Raw genomic sequence first — 11438 nt, 5'->3', positions numbered from 1 at the left:
CCGGAGAGAGGACGGCTCTGCGAGTTCGGGTCTGACCCGCTACGGCAAGCGGGGGACCCCTAAAATCACAGGAACGGAGCCTGTGAACAAGGAGATTCGGTGGGCACCTGAAGCGCCCCCCTTTACCGCAGAAAGAGCCTTTTTAAAGGCTCCGGAACGACAACGGGGAGCGCGGTGCTGAGAATCGCTACCCAGCCCGCAGGGTGAAGCCGCGTCGCCATTAGTGGAGAGCGCCGATTCCCTTCCTGAATAATCTGGTCAAAAAAGACCCGTGAGTAAGATTGAACCTCTATTCGTGTCAAAACTACTTGAAATTAGGCTGAAAACGGGAAAGGCGAAAATTAAGGAAGTCTGCCTTCCCCCGACTGCATGACAATTAAAGCAACGAAAGTTACTGAGCTGCATCCATATGGGATATTGTCTTTAACTGCTTGAATCCGACATTTGGACTTTGACTATCCCCTCTAGCTTGCAGGGCAGAGGGGAGGAATAAGTGATTTTATAAGCTGCATGACCAACTTAAAGGAAAGGGAATTCTCTGCAGCCTTCAACCTGGCACAAACTGCTATTAAAACAAAGGAACACTGAACTGACTTGACTCCTGTGAAAGTAACAAAGTGGAAGTCTCATTGCTTATTTGTTACAAAGTTTTGGGACTCTGTGGACACAATATATCAGGGAAGGCTGGGACTCTATCTATTGGGAAAGTGTTGCAATATACATATAGAAGCCTCCCGATAAATTTGCTTTTTAAATACTCTTTGCCTTTGTTTGCGGACATTTTGATTTGCTCCCTCTAGAGGGTAAATTAAAAGTTGCTACGCTTTGGGACAGTGGAATTTTCCTTTAGGAGAAGGCTCTCGTGGGAAACGACCTTGGGATATGAGTGGCCCAGCAGACGAGATAAGCACGAGAGCCAAGACAAGGCAATATCAACAACAGCTACAGCAACACAAGAAAAGAGGCTCAATCTCAGGCATAACCCCTACAGTGACAACAGGACAAGAAAAAGGTACAGCAGTCTCCATGGATGCAGTGTCGCAAGCCCTTCTTAAGATAAACCAGTCTCTGGAGAATCTAACAAAGCAGACGGCTGAAAATACCAAGAAATTGACAGATAATTCACAGAAATTGACAGATTTAACAACAAGACTTGACCTGAATACAGAATCTATAAACAGGCTTACGCAAGAAAATTCTGCCACACGTCAAATTGCGGAGGAAGCCAGAACTATTGCTGGAGAGACCCAGGAAAAATTAGAACCGATTGCCAGGAAGGTCTATGACCACGACGCAACTCTGGCATTGTGGGAACTACAAAGAAAAGAAAGGAATTTGAAACTACGATCAATTCCAGAGGACGAAGGAGACAATCTTATGGACTTTTTAACGAAAGAGTTTGCTGATTCCTGGGAAGATCTAGAGGAAGACGAATTTAAAATTACAACAGCATTTAGACTGGGCAGAAGACAGAACAGAAAGGCGCCGAGAGACTGTCTGATTACCTTGAGATCGAAGGAGGAAAGAGACAAAATTCTAAGACTGCACTTTGAAAAGGCCTTACAAATTGGGAACTCACCGATACAGATCTTTAAAGACATTCCTAAACATATTTTGGACTTGAGAGCTTCTTATAAGGATTTGGTTTACCTGTTGAAGAAGAACACCATTCTCTTCAGGTGGGAATTTCCACAGGGACTGTCTTTTGACTATAGGGGGAAGAAGGTGAAAATAAAGACGATACAGGATAAAGACAGGTTCCTGCAAAGAAATCAAGAAGATTTACAGAAAGGAACTGTAGACCCAATTGCTGAGCAAAAGAGTGTAATAGACATCCTGAACCTTTCGTTTGGACAGAATCTTCCACCACCAACAGAGGAGGAACAACAATTGGGAGCTGTTGGAGGAATACCAGAAAAATAACAAGATGGCCCTGCAATTCCTTAGCTGGAATTGTAATGGGATGAACAGTCCTTTGAAGAGACGACAAGTATTCCATATTTTGTACAGAGAACAACTGGACTTGATTTGCTTACAGGAAACCCATATAACTAGAGCACACAGGAGACTGCTTATGAATAAAAAATTGGGACAAGAATTTATTTCGTCGGACAAAGTGAAAAAAAGAGGAGTTGTGATTTATGTAAAAGAGAAGTGGGCTCCAAAAATGATGTTCAAAGATGAACAAGGAAGATATTTAGCGGTGGAGATTCAGGTACAAGGAGAAAAATTTTTGATAATTGGGATCTATGCACCAAATGAAGGTAAAGCAGAATTCTTCAAAAAACTCCATGAAACTTTGACGGATTATTTGGAATACAATATGATAATCATGGGAGATATGAATGGTGTAGTCTCTACAAACATGGACAAGACACAAAGACTGACACTTACTAAAGAAGGGAGACTCCCGAAGACTTTCTTCGAAATGACTGAAAATATGGACTTAATAGACATTTGGAGAACAAGGAACCCTCTTGAAAGAGAGGGAACCTTTTTCTCCCATGCAAAGATGACCTGGACCAGAATCGACCAAATATGGGTTACTAGTGGAATGGCTCCGAAGATTAAGAAGGTAGAAATCTGCCCAAAAACCTGTTCCGACCATAACGCCGTGAAGATGGAAATGAAATTTACAACAACTGGTCAGTTTAGATGGAGAATGAATGACACCCTATTCCGAGATAGAGAGATCCACATGAAGGCCCAAAAAACTCTAAAGGACTATTTTGAAATCAATCTAAAGGGCGATGTGGAAAAAAGAGTGATCTGGGACGCAAGTAAAGCTGTGATGCGAGGATTTTTGATTCAACAAAATTCAATAAAGAAGAGAAAACAGAATGAGAAAAAGGAAAAAATTTTGGAAAAGATAAAAGAAGGAGAGAAAAAATTAAGATCAAAACCAAAGTCCCAGGAGATTTTGAGGGAGATTAAGTTGTATCAAACACAATATATGGAATTGATGAACCAAGAGATAGAATGGAAAATAAAGCAAATGAAACAAAAGACATTTGAGTCGGCAGACAAATGTGGTAAACTTCTGGCATGGCAACTTAAGAAAAGACAGAAATTAAATACAGTCACAAGTCTAGAAGTGGATGGAAAAAATATATCTAAACCCAACGAGATAAGAAATTGTTTTGTGAGTTATTTTAAAAAACTTTATTCCCAAGGATTACAAAATGAAGAGGACATAGATAAATTCCTTAATAAATATGGATTACAAAAAATCTCTCATCATAGCAAGGTGGATCTAAACCAGAGAATAACAGAACAAGAGATAGAGGGTGCCATTCAGGACATGCAATTGGGCAAATCTCCAGGGCCAGACGGACTGACTTCCAGATATTACAAATCTTTAAAGGAATGGCTGATACAACCGTTAAAGGAAGTTTGTAACGAGATCTTAGAGGGAAAAAAGGCACCCGAATCGTGGAAAGAAGCATATATCTCACTCATACCAAAGACAGAGACTGAAAAGACTCAACTGAAGAACTACCGCCCAATTTCGTTACTGAATGTGGATTACAAAATTTTTGCAGACATTTTAGCAAAAAGATTTAAAAGAGTACTGATGGAGAAGATTCACAGAGACCAAGCAGGCTTTCTCCCAAAAAGACACCTCTCAGACAATGTTAGGAATATAATAGACATTTTGGAAAAGTTAGAGGTGAACATAAATACTAAAGCAGTTTTGATATTTGTGGATGCGGAGAAAGCCTTTGACAATATTTCGTGGAGTTTTATGAAAAAGAATCTTCATGGGATGGGGGTAGGACAAGGATTTGAGAATGGTATGGGTGCAATATATTCCGAACAAAAAGCTAAGTTGATTGTAAATAATGTAATAACTGAGGAACTTAAGATAGAAAAAGGAACACGACAGGGGTGCCCAATTTCCCCATTGCTTTTTATTTCGGTCCTGGAGGTGTTGCTGAACATGATTAGAGACGACCAGCAGGTTAAAGGTGTAAAGGTCGGAACCAAACACTATAAGTTAAGAGCGTTCGCAGATGACCTTGTTTTGACCTTGCAGGAGCCAAACACTAGTACAAAAAGAGTGTTGGAAATAATCCAACAATTTGGACAGGTAGCTGGATTTAAATTGAATAAACAAAAAACTAAAGTCTTAGGGAAAAACCTAACAGATATGGAAAAGAATAAGTTTCAAGAAGAGACAGGTCTGACGGTGGTTAAGAAGGTGAAATATCTAGGGGTTAATTTAACATCTAAAAACTTGAATCTGTATAAGGACAATTATGAAAAATGTTGGTCAGAAATTAAAAAAGATTTAGAAATATGGTCAAATTTGAGATTGTCAATGTTAGGCCGAATTGCAGTGATTAAGATGAATGTACTGCCTAGAATGTTATTTTTATTTCAAACTTTGCAGATTATTGACAAGATGGACTGTTTCAAGAGGTGGCAGAAAGACATTGCGAAATTTGTCTGGCAGGGCAAAAAGCCCAGAATAAAATATAAAATTTTAACAGATGCAAAAGAAAGAGGGGGATTTGCCCTGCCGGACTTAAAATTGTACTATGAAGCAGCAGCATTCTGCTGGCTGAAAGAGTGGATGCTCCTCGAGAATACAGATATCTTGGACTTAGAAGGTTTCAATAATGCATTTGGCTGGCATGCATATCTATGGTATGACAAAATCAAAGTGCATAGTGCCTTTAAAAATCATATTGTAAGGAAAGCGTTGTTTAATGTTTGGATGAGATATAAAGATCTGTTGGAAAACAAAACCCCTAGATGGTTGTCACCCTTAGAGGCTAAGGCCCACAAGAAAGTTAATATGGAGGTCGGATGGCCAAAGTATTGTGAGATCTTAGAACAGGATGGAGAGAAACTGAAATTAAAGAGCCATGAAAAATTAAAACCCAAAGTACAAGATTGGCTCCACTATTATCAAATAATGGAGGTTTTTAAACAAGACAGGAAAATTGGCTTCCAGGTGGAAAAATCAAAACTTGAGACAGAATTGTTAGAACCCAATACTAAGAATTTGTCAAGAATGTATAACTTGCTGTTGAAATGGAATACACAAGACGAAACAGTTAAATCAGTTATGATTAAGTGGGCACAGGACATTGGTCATAATATTATGTCTGCTGACTGGGAAAGGTTGTGGAACACTGGTATTAAATTTACGGCATGTAGTGCTTTAAAGGAAAATGTGATGAAAATGGTCTATAGGTGGTACATGACTCCAGTTAAGCTAGCAAAAATTTACCATTTGCCTGATAACAAATGTTGGAAATGTAAGGAAACTGAAGGTACTTTTTACCATCTTTGGTGGACATGCCCGAAGATTAAGGTTTTCTGGGAGATGATATATAATGAAATGAAAAAGGTATTTAAATATACCTTTCTTAAGAAACCAGAGGCCTTTCTCTTGGGCATTGTCGGCCAACTGGTGCCAAAAAAGGATAGAACTTTTTTCATGTATGCAACAACAGCAGCAAGAATACTGATCGCAAAGTATTGGAAGACACAAGATTTACCCACCTTGGAAGAATGGCAGATGAAAGTGATTGACTATATGACATTGGCGGAAATGACGAGCAGAATTCGTGACCAGGGAAAGGAGACTGCGGAAGAAGACTGGAAGAAATTTAAGATTTATCTTAAGAACTATTATAAACTTGATGAAGTTTAGAATGTCGAGATTTTACAGAGAGAAAGGGTTGCAGTAATATAAGATTAGATTAAGAAAGGACTATGATGAATTAGGATCGGAAAAAACATTTATAAGTTGCTATAAAATTTGGACATGAGGATGCAGAAAGGGGAGGTATGGGGAAGTCCGAGGAAAGAAGTTTATGAAAGGACATTTTGAAATTATATTTGTTTGTTTGTCTGTTTTTCTTTTATGTTTGTTTGTTATAAAAACTCTTGTAAAACCAATAAAAATTTTATAAAAAAAAAAAACAAAAATCACCAAAGTCTTAAAAACCTCAAAAAAGGCTACTCAAAGTCAAGTCGCAACTGTATTAACGGTGTTAAGAAAAAGGAAACAAACTTGCAAGACGTTTCCGTTTTGCGAAGCAAGCCCATAGGGAAAATCGTCTTGCGAAGCAGCTCAAAAAACAAAAAACCCTTTCGTCTAGCGAGTTTTTTGTCTTGCGAGGCATTCGTCTTGCGAGGTACCACTGTATATCTGAAGAAGGTATTTAGGCTACGGGCTTATACTCTCTGAAATCAAGCCTGCTTTCACAATCGGCAAGCCAATCCCTGCAGTGCAACTATGGATGAGTTCACACAAGCATATTCACCACCTCATTTCAAAATCACATGCTTCCTTGCATGTGTTAAACAGCTACCACAAATCAGACATCATGGAGGGACGGTGTTTGTATCACCCGGCATAACCTCCAATAAAATGCCTTTTTAACAGAGGTGGGTCAATAGGGAGTGAAAGAGAAGTTTTAAAATGTGGGGTTTTTTGGGGGGGTTCCATTGGGTGGTTGTTTTTATTTTGATTATGTATTTTGTGGTTTTATATTTTGATTTTATTCTGTAAACTGCCCTGAGACCTCCGAGTATAGGGCAGAATAATAATAATAATAATAATAATAATAATAATAATAATAATAATAATAATAATAAATAATTAATAAGGAAGTGAATCAATTTGCTAAAGGCTATATGTGTTGTCATGTCACTAGAGAGCTTGCCATATCAATAACAAGATCTAAATGAGAGCCCTCCATTAAATATATTGCTTTTTGGTCTGTCACACAAATATTACAATAAAGAAAGGGAGGGAGGCAGGGAGATGTGCATGGTAATTACAAAAGGTAATTACAGGTGGAGGCATTGCACTCCATCATATGCGATGACAAATTACAGGGAAGAACAGAGAAACCCTCCACAAAGAACTAATGACTTCTGTTCGTGGCTTACACAGAGATGAAACAATAACTTTAAAATAATTAACAAGAGAGAAGGTAATGATGGCAAAAAAGAGGCCAGTTTACATGGCACTAAGTGCCTAATTTGTTGCAGTGAGTTGTCCCATTAGGGCCGGCATCAATCACTGTGATCTGTAAATGAGGTTTTAATACTTCCAACCACTACTGGAAAAAGTTTGAGGCATTCACAGGTGCCCTGCAAAATTAATACGCTCCCGGGGAACTTCAGAAGCCGATCATTCTTACCTGGGCTTGTGCGTTCAGAGTGTTAACATATTATCATAACAGCTCTCCTCAACCCAAGAGTGCACCTTCGTCAAAAGGATAATCTAAAATGTATTTGTCTCTCTTTTTCCTGCCTCAGTCCAAACCTCTTACAGAAGACTCCATTTCATTTTCCCCTCTAGCTCAGTTGAGGAATATGCAGGCAGTTGGGGAAACCCCTAAAACAGATTTAGGGGTTACAAAGGGCAAGGGAAGAAAAGAGAGGAATGTTCCATTGCTTTTTAACAGAAATCCTTGCACTAATGGAACATTCATGTAGCAGTACATCAGACACAAACCTTGGAATTATTATTATTTTTTAATATTTTGTATTTCTGCAGACTTCAAGGTTCCCCTGAGCATATGGAGACCCTGCTCTCGCGCATTGGCTGGTGGCATTTTGGCAACATAAGAATGGCACTCCGAGAACGGAGTTCACTATTGGTACATTATTTTCCTTTTTAAAAATGTATTTTTTTGCAGTGTTCGTTATATTATATGCAATGGAAAAAAGTAATCACATGGAGAGAGTCTCTTCAATTTGACTTTGCTGGAGTGGCTTCTACAGAGCGTGCCATGAATATTACTGTTCACTTATCAGGTCAAATCCTGATTTCAGGTCAACTCAGCTCAAACACAGCACAGTAAGACTGTAGATGAGAGAAATACAAAGTGGGGGTAAGAGAAAACTTAACACGGGACGAACCAGAGCTACGTTTTCAATTTTTTAGCTATTGGTTCCAGAGGACTAGTGCCTTTAACACTTGAATGGCAGGCAAAAAAAAATATTAACAAGAGAATGCAGATGCTGTGAAAATGACATTTTTTGAATTCATACCAGTCATGTCACAGCTAAGGCTGCAAGGAACTCAGGAAATGGTGGTATCCCTGCAAATATATCCCTGGGTTATTCCTGCCAAACATCTTGGGCTTGAAAGAATGTAGAAGACAGAAGGATTTGTAAGAAAGTTCGGCCCTGGGGAAACTGAAGCTTTTCAGATGCAAAATCTCTTTGAACCTTAAGGTTTGGCTGCACCACAATTGGGTTTCATCCCTTTGTAATTGACTTTGGAAGGGTTAACAAAGCTCCAGGACTCAGGATATTTCTGCAAAGGAGCTCAATAACAGCTATTGCCACTTCCTCAGTGACTTCTCACTGACAGCTTCACACTTAGCATTGCTTTCAAATGGTCTGTTATGCTGCCAGCTCAAGTTAACACCAAGAAGAGAGGCAGATGTAAGGGAAACCAGTACACAGAAGCTTACATCTTGGGGTGGGGGGGTGGAGGGGTGGAGGGGGAGGATTTTGTTGCTTTCTGAAAGAAATAAGGCCAAAAAGAAACAGGCAAGGAAACAAAAAGGCACCCCAGAATCCATGTTTCTCCCAAAGCAAAGTTTGCACAAGCAACTGTTTGTATCGCTCTAAACTCTCTACTGGGACACGGGTGGCGCTTTGGGTTAAACCACAGAGCCTAGGACTTGCTGATCAGAAGGTCGGAGGTTCGAATCCCCGCGACGGGGCGAGCGCCCATTACTCGGTCCCTGCTCCTGCCAACCTAGCAGTTCAAAAGCACGTCAAAGTGCAAGTAGATAAATAGGTACGGCTCCAGCGGGAAGGTAAATGGCGTTTCCGTGCGCTGCTCTGGTTCGCCAGAAGCAGCTTAGTCATGCTGGCCACATGACCCAGAAGCTGTACGCCGGCTCCCTCGGCCAATAAAGCGAGATGAGCGCCGCAACCCCAGAGTCGGTCACGACTGGACCTAATGGTCAGGGGTCCCTTTACCATTTCCTTTAAACTCTCTACCGAGTTAGCTTGCAAGCAATTTTGCATAATCCTCACATCCAAGCACAAAACAAAATAATACTGGGAAGATTCCCATCCACAGACAGCCATAGTAATGACTTCAGATCCTTGTCACTGCTGGGAAATTAGTTCAAAATTCAATTATGCTCCTTCTGAAAGGTTAGAGGATACTGTGGTTTTAAAAAAAGGTAAAGGACCCATGGACAGTTAAGTCCGGTCAAGGCAACTATGGGGTTGCGGCGCTCATCTTGTTTTCAGGCTGAGGGAGCTGCCGTTTGTCTGCAGACAGCTTTCCAGGTCTTGTGGCCAGCATGACTAAACCGGTTCTGGTGTAACGGAACACCGTGACCGAAGCCAGAGTGCACAAAACGCCATTTACCTTCCCGCCACAGCAGTAGCTATTTATCCACTTCCACTGGCGTGCTTTCAAACTGCTAGGTTGGCAGAAGCTGGGACAGAGCAATGGGAGCTCACTCTGGTAATCTCTGGGATGCTCTGGTTATCTCCCGCTTGGACTGAGGCTACCTTTGAAGGTGACCTGGAAACTACAACTAATCCAGAATGCGGCAGCTGGACTGGTGACTGGGAGTGGCCACCAAGACCACATCACCGGTCCTAAAAAACCTACATTGGCTCACAGAAGTTTTCTGAGCACAATTCAGAGTGCTGGTGCTGACCTTTAAAGTCCTAAATGGCCTTGGTCCTGTATACCTGAAGGAGCGTCTCCACCCCCATCGTTCAGCCTGGACACTGAGGTCCAGCGCTGAGGGCCTTCTGGCGGTTCCCTCATTGCGAGAAGCAAAGTTACAGGGAACCAGGCAGAGGGCCTTCTCGGTAGTGGCGCCCGCCCTGTAGAACATCAGATGTCAAAGAAATAAACAACTATCTGACTTTTAGAAGGCAGCCCTGTTTAGGGAAGTTTTTAATGTTTAATAGACTATTGTATTTTAATCTTTGTTGAAAGCCGCCCAGAGTGGCTTGGGTATAAATAATATTTATTTTATTTTATTTTATTTTTTTATTAGTCTGTTTCAGGGATTTGAACTTCTGACCTTCTGATCAGCAAGCCTAAGAGGCTCAGTGGTTTAGACCACCGCACCACCCATGTCCCCTAGAGGACACTGTACAATGGACATGAAATGGCATAAGCAATTGTGCACCATCAAGAATAGGACTCATTGCAATGTTTTGATGGGAGAAATGCAGAAACAGCTGCAACACTTCCTATTGTCTGTCTGGATCTGATTCTTGAGTGTCTGTGTAATTGTTTACAGCAGATCAAATGCCACTTTATTTATAATTGCCAATTTTCTGGCAAGCCTAGGGATAAGGTGTATATAAGCATTCCTAATAAATAGGATTGTAGCCAGTTTTAGTTATACTCAGAGTAGACTCACTGACATTAACAAACCTAAAGTCCATTACGTTTTGTGTGTTCCTTCTCAGCACTGGACACAGCCCACAATAAATATATTTCTCATCATCAGAAATCCCACATGCTGCTATCCTTCCCACCGGGGGCAGTTGTTGGAGATACATCAGTGACTTTTTTATTGCAGGCATGAAAAAAGGAAAGCAGTTACAGATAAGGAAAAGAAGAGAGATCATCCGCTTTGGTTCATCAAAGTGAGGACCACTCATCGGGATGATGGGGGACAGCAGCAGGAGGCCCCAAAGATTGTTAAGCCCTTAAACTATGATGTGCAGTTGAGGAATACAGGCAGCCAATGGAATAAAAGAACAGTGTGTGGTTTTGAAAGAGAGGAAAAGATACAATTGGCCCAGTGCTTTGGAAGATTACCCAGCTAATCTTACTTCTCCATCCTTCTGTTTCGTTAGTGAGTCAGCAAATTGTCAAACGCCCCAAGTGAAACGCTTGCTCCCATTCTAAGGGGTTGTGTTTCATTATTTCTAAAATCCCATGTTGTGATTTTCGGATCATAGCAGAGCCTCCTGACAAAGCTCCTCCAATAGTCATTGAACTTTTCCCTCAATGGCTCAGAAGATGGGCTGATCCTCTTGTGTCCTCAGCTATAGTTCTAAGTGGAAGAGCCTGCTGGGCACAGCTGGAACTGGTGCCAAACTTACAGGCTCTACAAGAAGAAAAGTGTGTTTGACAAGCTGCGGAAGTTTCTTCCATATGTTTAAGTTAGGCTTTGTGGTGTGTGGTTTTTTTTTTACAAAATCCATTGCCCTGGGGGACGCCATGTTTCTGTTGTAAGCGAATGACATCCTGGGGAGATCTTATTCAGCCATAGGCTCAAAGGTTTAATTGGCAACTCAATTTTTAATTGATAAATGCCTAACAACAACTTTTCTCTCTCAATATTACTGGTCCTTCATCCTAAGATCCCAGGGTAGGCTGCAACAACTTAAAATACATTAAAAACAAATTTAAAACAAATTCAAAATCAATATCATTTTACTAATAAAATTTCCTTTTATTGATA

General features: G+C 40.6%; 1 long non-coding RNA gene across 1 annotated transcript; it reads left to right on the top strand.

The window, feature by feature from the left end:
* The first annotated feature begins 6798 nt into the window (after window positions 1-6798).
* Window positions 6799-11438, top strand: LOC309542771. Its single transcript, XR_014224415.1, has 2 exons — window positions 6799-7628; window positions 10014-11438. It is a non-coding gene; the product is annotated as an uncharacterized lncRNA (long non-coding RNA).

The sequence above is a fragment of the Podarcis vaucheri genome (genome assembly GCF_965113315.1).
Source record: "Podarcis vaucheri genome assembly, chromosome: 11".
Taxonomy (NCBI): Eukaryota; Metazoa; Chordata; class Lepidosauria; order Squamata; family Lacertidae; genus Podarcis; species Podarcis vaucheri.
Note: the sequence above shows the minus strand (reverse complement) of the source record. Positions and strands in the feature narration are given on the sequence as shown.